The sequence below is a fragment of the Callithrix jacchus genome, chromosome 16 (assembly GCF_049354715.1).
Source record: "Callithrix jacchus isolate 240 chromosome 16, calJac240_pri, whole genome shotgun sequence".
Lineage (NCBI taxonomy): Eukaryota > Metazoa > Chordata > Mammalia > Primates > Cebidae > Callithrix > Callithrix jacchus.
In genome coordinates, this window is record NC_133517.1 from 57,893,586 (window position 1) to 57,904,801 (window position 11,216).

The 11,216-nt window shown below is 52.9% G+C and overlaps 1 protein-coding gene across 7 annotated transcripts in view; it reads left to right on the forward strand.

Annotated features, from left to right (window-relative positions):
* Positions 1–11,216, forward strand: part of KCNK9 (potassium two pore domain channel subfamily K member 9) — a 107,281-nt gene that overhangs the window by 77,776 nt on the left and 18,289 nt on the right. The window lies entirely within an intron of this gene.

An 11,216-nucleotide genomic window follows, 5' to 3' on the forward strand; every position in this document is an offset into this window, starting at 1 on the left:
TCAGATGGTATTAGGGCCCAGCTTGATTTTCAGCTGTTATTCTACTATAGACTCTTCAAGTGTCAGCCAAATTTTATATTATTTTTTCCTCTGTACTTTGTTTTTAAATTTAGCCTTGTTTCCCCACATTTTCTTGTAGTATTTCTAAAAAATTTTTTGGAGTGGGAGAGGAATTATTCAGTGGTGGGAAGGGAAGGAGAGTAGAATGGAAAGGAGCGAGGAGAATTTTACTGGGAAGGGATGGACGTGGCCAGCAGAAAAATGCAGGTTTCTCTGGAGTGCCTGACTAGGTGTGGGCACCAAGCTGAGTGCAGATGCTGACCATCACATCAGGCTGGCTCTGGGGCTTACGGAGGCCACATGCTTTGCGCAAGGCTAGGCGGCGTTCTCTCACCCATGCCACAGAAAGAATACGGCCGACCCTGCAAAGGGTATCCCCATCCCCAGAACCAGTGGGCTGAGGAAAGGGAAATATTTCAGCGCGATCCCTGGCCCAGCGCCAGCCCTCAAAAGCTGGTAGTCGTTATTGTTAGCATTATTTATCTTTTGTCAGTACTAAAAGGCCACTGATTGAGGGCAGCTTTTGGAAAGATTCACATGACATCTCATCTATGAGAGAGACGAGAGACTCTTCCCAGGTAATTCCTGGGTTCTGGACGCCGTGGCGGGAAAACGTGGGCGGCCAACCCGCGCCCCTGTAGTTACCCGAGCGCCCGCCAGAGGGCGCCATTGCCTCTCCGGTGGCCGCTGCTGCGCGGGGCGCCTCCTGCAGGGAGCGGAGCCCGGGAGGCAGCGGCTCTCCCTCCGCGGCCCATTCGCCCCTTTCCTAGCAGCACTTCCTGGGAACGTCTTTCAAAAGCAGACTTACTTGGGGGATGCATGACCTCCAGCCTCTTGCAAGAGTGTGATTGCAGGCTTCTGCGTTTCCCAGACTTCGATATGCTGGGGGACTGGGAAGGGGCGCGTCTTGACCTCAGCCTACCCCGCCCACCCTGATGCCGGCCTCCTGGATGTACTATGCCTCTGTGTGGCCCTTTCACAGGGGAAGGCCTTCTAGGCACCCCGTCTTCCCCTCTGTGTCCCTGGGCAGGCTCATGGCCCCCGGACCCAAGAGGCTCACCCACACCCTCTCCAAGCTGCCACCCCAGAGCCACGCCAGGGGCCTTCCATTGTCAGACAGGTGCAGGCTCTGGCCAGGGTCAGCAGCGTGTGCCTGGAGGCTGGAGTGGGTGAGACAGTGGGTGGCTAAGTGGGGCCAGTGAGCCTTGGGTGGAGCTGCTAAGTGCCTGTAGGATTGGGAGCTGCTGCCCAAGTCCTGCGTCCTTAGGGGCGGGGGCAGCAGAGCCCAGGCTTCCGAAGAGCGTTTCCAGGCCGCAGCAAGCTCCTGCCAGCTGAACCTTTCTTTCCAGCACCCACAAAGCCTTGCCTCCACCACTTCCTCATCCTCAGGGGCTCAACCTAAGAGTTTTTTCTTTTAAAGCTTAGGAGCATTAACGATAATGCTTTTTCAAAATGAAGGTAAAATTCATGCAGCAAAATTCCCTCTTAAGTGTATAGTTTGGTGTACAATTCAGTACAATGTGGTACCACCATTGAAACCGAGTTCCAAGCCATTTTCGTTACCCCCAAAAGAACCCCCTTACCCTTTTAAGGCTCCTCCCCACCATATCACCCTCCTCCTGCAACCCGGAAAAGAAATCCCTTACCCTCTTGCGGCCCCTCCCCACCACACCCCTCCCCCATAACCCCTAGGCAACCACTAACCTGGTTTCTGTCCCCATAGGTGTCCCTGTTCTGGATGGTTGGGGACTCCTACGATATTCTTTCATGACTGGCTCTGTCACTCAATGTTACGGACTGAACTGTGTCCCCCAACATTCATTGAAGCCCTGACTTCCAATGTGACTATTTGGAGATGGGGCCTTTGGGAGAGGGAATGGGGGACAGGTGAGTGAAGCCCCAACCCAGCAGCTTTAGAGTCACCTTGAGAGGAAGGGGTACTGGGACAGTCTACCTCCATGCACCATCTGGGGACACAGCAGGAAGGTGGCTCCTCAAAGCCGGGAGAGCCCCCACAAGAAACCCCATCTACCCCCCTTTCATGGTGGAGTTCTAGCCTCAGAACTGGGGAAAAGTCAGCATCTCTTGCTGAAGCTTCCCAGGGCTGTGGTTGAGTATTTTGTTCCAGCAGCGCAGCCCCAGCTGACCAAGCTTCGTTGGCACTGTAGCACGCCAGGCCTGCATTTCTCTTTAAGGCAGAGCCAGTCCGTCATGCCCATGGACCACGTTTGTTTAGGCATCCACCCACAGATGGACCTCTGGGCTGTGGTGAATGCTGTGAACATGTGTGTACAAGTATTTGTTTAGTAACATGCCTAAGCGTGAAGTTGCTAAAAACGCTTCAAGAACGTATTTCTTTGGTGTTTGGGTATGAGCCAGGCGTAGAGAACATCTTGGGGCACACTGTGAAGGCCCTGCCCACCCCCCGCATGGTGGCAGTGTAGGCCTTCCTGCCCTCCTGGGGGGGCCCCTCCATGCATCTAGACCCCACAGAAGGTGTTTCCTGACACCACCTGGCCAGGTCACCGTGGGGATTAAATGAACAGCACATGTAACTGACAGCTGACGTGCACTGAGGCTCAGCCTCCCCAGCCGTAGAATGGGGATGAGGATGCTTCAGTTAATTATGGCCGGGTCCTCATAATGAGAAGGGACTGGGCCCCTGGGAGGTGAAGCCACAGAGCTGGAAAGCAGCCGACTGCGGTCAGAGCCAGGCTGTCCGAGGCTGCTGCGGGAGGCACTGGGTCAGTGATAACCACAGGCCACGCAGGGATGAGATGGCCACCCAGTGCCACCCTGGCTGGGCACCGGGGCTCCCCCAGCCTGGCCTTAGGAAGGGGTTCTAGGGCTCTCCCAAGGGGGGGCCTCACCCAAGGCCCTACACGGAGCAGAAGAGGAGAAAGGCATTTGTGAATGCTGTTGTAAACTTGTGCTTCGCAAGCTCGTATGCTTTAGAAATATATATTTAGTCCATTTCCCCCCTTCAGGCATCAAATGAAGGGAAACCAGAAGGGAACTGAGTTCTTTTTGGAAATTAATAATAAATCATATGAGGAAATTGCTTTCATTAAATCAAACACCAACTCTGCCAGATTTTCCTTCAGGGAGCACAGAGTGCCAAGCCTGAGAATCAGCCAGTTCCAAGCCTCCAGGCCTCCGATGGCAGCTCAGGGCTGGGGATGTGGAAGACCAGAGGGCCCTGCCCTGCCTGGGTGGCGTGAGCAAGGGCCTCAGTGTTCCAATCTGTGGAAGGGGCCACGGCTTGGGGGCCAAGTTCTCCATGGCGATTGTGGGAAGGGGCCTTTAATTACCCAGAACGACCATGTTTGCCAGGGTATGGGGTTCCTTGGCGCTCTGTGCAGGGCAGGGCTGACCTCAGCCCAGTGGCAGAGGTGCTTCTATGCCACCTTTATTTGTACATCTGTGAAATGGGTGGAGCCAACTGATGTCTCTTGCCCGGTGGCCTCACTGCGATGGAGGGAGGGCAAAGAAGATTGGGGGCTGTGCATTTTGTGGGTCTCACTGACCTCCCACTTGCCTCCCTTTCCTGCTGCCCTCCTCCCCCACAGCCCCAGGACTCTTGTGCTGTTCTCGCTCTTCCTTCCTCACCGTTTCTGGAGCACATGTGGCCGCCGTTTGAGACAGATGGTCTGTGTTGTTTCAGTTTGGCCTGTGCCATGTTTTCAAACGTTTAATTGGACACTAATTAGTTACATTTTAAAAATCCATGTTTTCAGCTTCTCTTTAAAACTCAGATTTGAGTCACCCTGGCCCACCATCCTGGGGCTGAGATGGGAGCGGCTGCTCTTTGAGAGGCCCTGGCTGTTGCCTGCTCACGGCGCTGTCACCTTCTAGCCCCTCAGGACATATCAGAGGCAGCTTCAAAGAGAAACTGCAAGAGGCACAGGGCAGTGCGACCTGCAGGGTGCTTTGTTAACAAAACTTGTTGGGTGTTTGTAGTCTTGCTGGGGTATTAGGATATGTACTCCGGGTTGGGTGTTAATCACTTGTGAAACCCTGGATAAGGTGAGTACATTTACAAGGGAACATACTGACATGTCTGTGGGTAGGACAGGCATAGATGCGGGGTGAAACGTCTTTGGTACACCTTTCCATCTCTGAGATTGGGGATGGGATGTTATCTTCTGTGGCTGAGTTCGTCCTTCTCATAGTGAAATGACTGCAGGAGTTCTGGACCTCATACCTTGGCACCCTTCAGTCTGGCAGGAACAAGCAGAAGCCTTTGAGTCACCTGCCAAGCCCCAAACCCTGAGGCTTTTGCTGAAACAATCAGATCCTATGAAGCACGCTTCCCTTCTTCATTGAACAGGAGACCAAGCCTGTGCCCAGTAGAAATTGAGGTTCTGTTCTATTGAAGAGGACTTGACACACCACCACCCATGGCCCTTATCTGTGAAAGGATGCGTCGGGAAGAGCGCTGTGAAGCATGGAGTGCTAGAGGACTCCTCCATGGAGAAGGCTGCTTCAGTCCATGTTCTCCTTGACAGAAGGAATATGAAGGCTTAGAGGATCTCAGGTGGCTGGTCTGAGGGTCGTGGTTGGGAGGCAGGAGATGGAGCCAGACACAGAACTTGGGACCCACTGATTCCTACCCAAGGATCCCTCCTGCCCACCCTCCATGCGGCCCATGCATCACTGCCTTTGGCGTTTGCAGACGCCAGGGTTTTAATCATTCTGAACTCATTTGGGGGCCTGAAGGGGCTGACGCTCATGGGAGGATGAGTGGGATGCTTGCCGCAGACTTCCATGGGACCCAGCCAGGAAGCCCAAGGCCCAAGGACAGCTCTATTCTCCGGCAGGTTCCTCCTCCAGGCCACCTTGAGTCTTCCTTAATGGAATTTGCGGCTGTTTTAATTCCTACCAACACAAACCTTTTCATGTCCTTTATAAATATTTTATTCTCTTCCAGCATGAAATTTCTCAGGGCCTCAGTACTTGCATGGCCACCTCCTTCCCTGGGCTGGGCAGGCTGTCCCAGGCAACTATGGGCTGAGGGGGACTGCCATCAGCACCCTTCACCTGCACTTGCTTGACAGCCCCTCCAGCTCCTGCAACAGCCAGGCTCCCTGGGAGACTGGCATTGCAGTGACAGAAGAGAAAGAGGCCCATGGAGGGAGGTGACCACCCGCAGTCCCTACGAGGGCATGGTCAGGACTCAAACCTGGACTGGCCTGACGCCAGGGGCTGAGCTTCTCCATTCCACCTGCTGCAGTGGGAATTCAAAGCTCAGCTCGACGGCTTCTGGTCAAGGGATCAGGGCAGGCCTTGGGGAGGGGCACTCTTGGAGTTGGCCTTGAACCTGAGTGGAATTTGCCCAAGTGTAAGTGGGGTGATGGTCTAGGCCTTCCCAAGTGGGAGGAATGGGAGTAGCAACGCCACAGGGGCAAGAAGGTGGAGGCCCTGCTCTATCTACCTCTCTCCAGAGTAAGCGCCACAGTGGAGGGCAGAGGTTACCCTGTAAGTCTGTGAAGGTCACTCATGGTCAGGTGCAGATGGACCTAGATTGCCAAGGGGACATGGGGAGCCACAGCCAGCTCTTGAGAGCTGGAGTGCAGAAGTGAGGCTGGTCTGCAATCTATCTGGCCCAAGCTGCCCTGTTTGACTCTTCCAGTGGGGATAGCCTGCTGGATACTTAGTGTCTTTAGTTGAAATATGGTGCTCAGAACAGGTGCCTCGTGTGGTCTAATCTACATATATATAGCATGCATCTTGCGTTACTAAGTTCTCTGTGCTTAGAGAGTCTTTAAGTGAAATACGCTGTTCAGAACAGGAGAAGCTGAGAAGCTTCTGGTTCTTGGTGGCTGCCACAGCTTCTGGGAAATCTCGCAGGAGCCAGCGGGAGTGCCAGGCATCTTGCAAGTAAGTGCTGCCTTCCGGCCACAGGTGGTTCTTTGGGGAGCCCCAGACCCAGTAGAAATGATTCATTTTATTCTCTTCCTCCTCTGCCTCTCCACCCTCTGGGAAGATGGAGCCTGTTCATTTTTTTTTTTCTGTTTTGTTAGCCAGCTGCAGCAGAGAGATGAAGGCTGTGTCTCTGCAAAGCCTCTCCTAGGACAGATCAAAGAGCCCCACTAAGTATATTAAAGGGGCCCTGAAAATCGGGCTGGGTGATGCCTTGTCTTGGGCAAAGCTGCCCCCCGCCACTGTGGGCTCTGGGCTTAGGGATTGGCTGGGTCTTCCAGGCAGGCCTGGGAAGATGAAATCACTTGTACATCAAGGCATCTGGAGATACCAGGTGCTGCTGCCTCCTCCATGCTGGGCTCTGGGATCTGCACAGCTGAGTCAGGAGTAGGCTCCGCTCTCCTCAGGAACTCATGGTCTGGTCCAAGGTGGCCCGGGCTGTGACTCTCCAGCAGGGCCAGCCAGTGTCTGGATAGGTAAGGGGTGCTGCTCTGGAGCCCCCAGCCTTCCACTGGGGTCTGGGGCTGGAAGAGGCACCGAGTAACCAGCTGAGAAGGCCCTGTGGAAGCATGCAGGCTGTCAGTTCCCTTGGGAACAGACATCGATGGCTGTGAATTCATATGGGCACTTGGGGTTGGAAGGCCTGATCCCCAGGGCTGCACACCAGCCTGAGGTGGGGCTCAGCTTAGAGGCCACAGGGCCCAGCTCTCAGGGAGGGGTCCATGAATTTGGCCAATTTGGGGTGGGGCCTGATTCTCATTCCTCCCTGATCCATTTCACAGTTGAAAAATGGTTGTTCTGGGTGCTCAGGAGTCAGTGCACAGTGCAGAGTCAGCTTTTCCAGCTGGGCTGTCCTTCTTACAATGACTTCCCCTTTCCTGATCTGTAGGGCAGGAACCCGGTCGACGGCCCCCCAGTGTCAGTTGCCTCTGAGTGTGGAGGTGGCCCTGGTGAACTGGAGGCTTCTCCTCCAGGGCTGGCTTCATTTAGCAGGTGACCTAGGATGCTCCAGCCCCCTGGGTGGGGCTGCCACTCAAGGGCTTGGTTCCATGTGTGGGAACGTGGGGCTCAGCTGGGGCTGTGCTGGGGTCTTCTTGGTTCTCCTTCATCACCCACATCCACCCTCCCTGCCTGGTCCTAGGTACTGCCACCTGTTGGCAAGTCTGAGCAGGCCTGGGGAAGGCAGGTGGGCAGAGCAGGACCCCGGAGCCCGAAGCACTGAGTGATGCAAGGGCCAGATGGGCTGAGGAAGCTGGGACAGGCACCTGGCTGGAACCACCTGAGCTCCCTCCAGCATCCCTGAACTGCGCTGGCATCCTGGACTCTCAGGGGGGATGGCGTCAGGGCTGCTGCTGCTGTGTGAGCAGTGCTGAGGACAGGATTTCAGGCTGTCAATGCTGTCTCTGTCACCACCCCCCTTATGGTCAACTTTATACCCAGAGGCCTGACTCCTTGTGACCACCCAGGCCAGTACCGGGTCCTGAAGCCAGGTGTCTCTAACACATCGATGCTGTGCCCCCCACATGCCAGCAAAATAGGCAGGCAGGCTCTGGAGAGGAGCGGCGTGGGCTGGCTGCAGCCCTTGTGTCCAGGGGCTTTGTACCGTGTGTGTGGCCTTTGCCCTCCCCAGTTGGTGGTGCTCCGGCTTAGGGCCCTGATGTTGGCTGTGTGCCTGGAGGGGTTCCTAGGCATTGGGCTGGGTGCAGCTGATATGGTCTCTTGCAGGGCAGCTGTGAGTTGGTCCAGTCTCCCTCCTGCAGCCTCATCTTCCACATCTGTAAAGTAGTTTGAGTGACCAAGGCTGCTCGGCTGGACCTTACCTGCAGGCTGAGGCCCCCTTCTGGGAGTCCCAGTTTCGTTCTCTCTACTTTTCATGCTGTGTGTGTGCCTCCAGAACCTTTTATAGATCGATTATTTCAGAAGTCTTTTAGCCAAAGGGATGAGTGGTCCCTTCATGATGAGGGTAAGAGTGGCCAGTGGGACTGCTGAGATTCTGCCACCTCTGCGGTCCTCAGAGGAGGAGGTCACCACCTTGTGGCCTCTGGTAGGGGTGGGTAGTGGAGGAGCCTGGAGTCCTAGAAGGAAAATGGCCTTCTAGGCCACAGGAGCCACACACATGGCCACATGTGGCTCCTGTGCTCAAAGGTGGGGTGGGAGGTGACCAAGAAGCAGCAGCCCAGGGGTTACCTGTGACCTTTCCACATCCATGCCCCAGCCTCTATCTGCACCTGCTCGTGTTGGGCACTGGGCAGGGCTCTGGACACAGGCTGGCTCGAGCCCCATGGGAGGTTTCCAGGAAAGAACAGAACAACATATGGTATGACACCTGTGTATTCTGTGGAAGCCCCTGTGTCAAGAGCAGGCCCCAGGGCGCACAGTGAAGTCTCTGGAAATGTGTGAATGGGTAACATAGGAGTAGATGAATGAATGCATCTTCTGACCCTGGGGCGGGTGAGGGCACTCCCATTTGCAGATGGGACTTTCCATTCGATGGACCCAACTGGAAACCAGAGGGCAAAGGGGCACTTGATGTAGCTCCCAGGGTAGAGAGCAGGGTGCAGTTGGGAACAGCTACATAGGACAGTTGAGGATACCCTGCACAGCCGCCTTTTCCTGGAAGGCCTTGGAGTTCTGAAACGTGTCTCTCACCTGAGAGGGAATGGTCCTGTTCCCTGGACTGCTGGGCACCCAGGAAATGTGTTCACGTGGAAGACCTCGAATTTCAGTGCCATTCATCTCCCATCCTTCCTCATGTGCGTGTCTTACTAAGGGATGGCATCAATACAGTGGACCACTGAGAATTGAAAGAACTTGATCAGTGTAAGACAGCAGGAGCACTGACATAAGCCTGAGACCGGACATACCAGTGTCCTGCTGTCCAATTCCTGTGAGGGCAAACTGCTGCCTATTTTTACTAGCAGGAACAGAAGTGCGGATGGGGGACTCTGGCACCTGGCATGCACTTTTTGACCCAGAAAATGCTGTGTTGACTTCCTCCAGTAAATATATCGCATCCGGAACATTACCACTTAAGTTTCCAACAACCTCCTCTTGTTCTCCAACATTCCAGCTGTTTTCTTTTTTCCTTTGGTATCAGCTCTACAGATGAGCTATATGGAGATACAGTAGGATTCCCACCCTGGCATCTTTCATATTTACCCTATTTGTTTGCCAAGATGTGCCTTCTTTCCTGAAGACCTAAGTTTCCATCTGGTGTCCTTTTCCCCAGAGCAGCCTTTAGTTACCTTGTGCGGATCTGCTGGTAATGACCTGGTCTTTGTTTGGCCTGTGTTCTTGAAGGATAATTTCTGCTGCCTGTAGAATTCTGAGCGGGCAGCGTCAGTTCTCTACAGCTGCGCTTCCACTGTTTTTTGGCCTCTGTTGCTCATGTTTAGAAGTGAGCAATATGTTGTTGTTCCCCAGGATGTGGTTTCTTGCTGTTCTCTGGCTGCTTTCATGATTTTCTCTTTGACTTTCAGGAGCTTAACTCTGGCATGTGGGTTTCTTTGTATTTGTCCTGCTCGGGGTTCACTGAGCTTCTTGAATCTATAAATTTGTGTCTTCCATCACATTTGGCTTTTTTGTTTTTTTTTTTTTGTGATGTCACCCCAGTTGGAGTACAGTGGTGCAATCATGGCTCACTGCAACCTCCACCTTCTGGGTTCAGGTGATCCTCCTGCCTCAGCCTCCCAAGTAGCTTGGATTACAGCCATGCTAATTTTTGTATTTTGGATTACAGCCATGCTAATTTTGTAATTTTTGTACAACCTGGCTAATTTTTGTATTTTTGGTAGAAATGGGGTTTCACCATGTTGGCCAGGCTGGTCTAAAACTCCTGGTCGCAAGTGAACCACCTGTCCCAGCCTCCCGTAGTACTAGGATCGAAGGTGTGAGCCACTGCACCCGGTCTAAATTGTGATACATTTGGCCATTATTTCTTTTTTCCTGTCTCATTTTCTTCTGGGATACCTTTTATTATTGCCCTCCAGATCCTCTTGAGGCTTTACATTTTCAATTTTTATTCTTTGCTCTTCAGATTGGATAATTTCAATTGATACATCTATTTTTTTTTTTAAGCTTTTCTGTTTTCTCTCCCTGGCCTAATTTTCTTTCATAAGGACTAAGTGGTTTCAGAGGGGTGTCAGAGCTCAATGGTAGCTGAGATTTGAGGGCCAGAGAGGAGGGGGAGAAGGCCTCCTGGAGGCAAACATGTGTTGTCATTTCTCCAGTGAGAGTTTGGCCCATGGTGGGGGTAGGTAGGTCATGGCACATTCATACCACCAGAGATGGGCAGACAACTACAGGCCATGAAGCCCTGATTGAGAAATGTGAGCTAGAGCTAGAGCAGGCAGAGACGGCTTCCTGCAGGAGGGAGAGGTAGAGGATCCTGGGGTCTGGTAGGTCCCTACTGTGAATCAGGCTCTGGTCTAGGAGCTGTTTGATCGCAGCAGAACTTATAATGCTCCCACCTGAGAACAATTATCCCATGTCATAGATGCAGAAACAGGGGTTGGAAAAGGTTGATGGGACAGAAGGTAAAGCAGCAAGCTGACTCAGTGACCATGAACATGTGACATGGTCACTTCAGGGAAGTCTATCTTGATGGCGCAGGATTTTAGATGTTGGAAGACCAGGTACATCCTTTAAAATTTCAGTCCAAACATTGTCCGTGATCCAGGTTTTTTTCTGGGCCATATTAACCCCACAGTTTGAACCTGCCGAGTCTCTTGTTCCTTCTGCCGTAGTGGGAAGATCCCATCCTGGCTCTGACACTGTCACTGACCAGCTGGGTGACTCTACAACTGAATTCACCTATTCAACAACCTTGCCTTCATTTTGAGTGTGAGGAAATAAAGGCTTGACTTGGATTCCCTGCAGCAACCACGCGACAAAGTGGCGTGCCGTGAAGTTGCGTCAGGCCTCTATGGACTGTTTCCTCATTTCTGTCAAGGCTCCGATCATATAGTAATACAAATTTATTCATTCCTTTTTATTAAAGAAATTTTTTACTTTCTAGGTATGGGGGAATACAGCAGTGAACAAAACATTAAAAAATGCCTCCGTGGCATTTACATCTCACTCCACAATTGCCTCTTTTGATTCAGAGTCTCTGCTTTTCAGCCTCCCTCTTGGCAGCTGAAAACTCTGGGCTGAAATCCCAGCTCTGAAGACATCGAGCTACCCTGCTATTAAGTAACTTAGGTTTCTTGTCAGTGGGGTTGGAATCATTATGG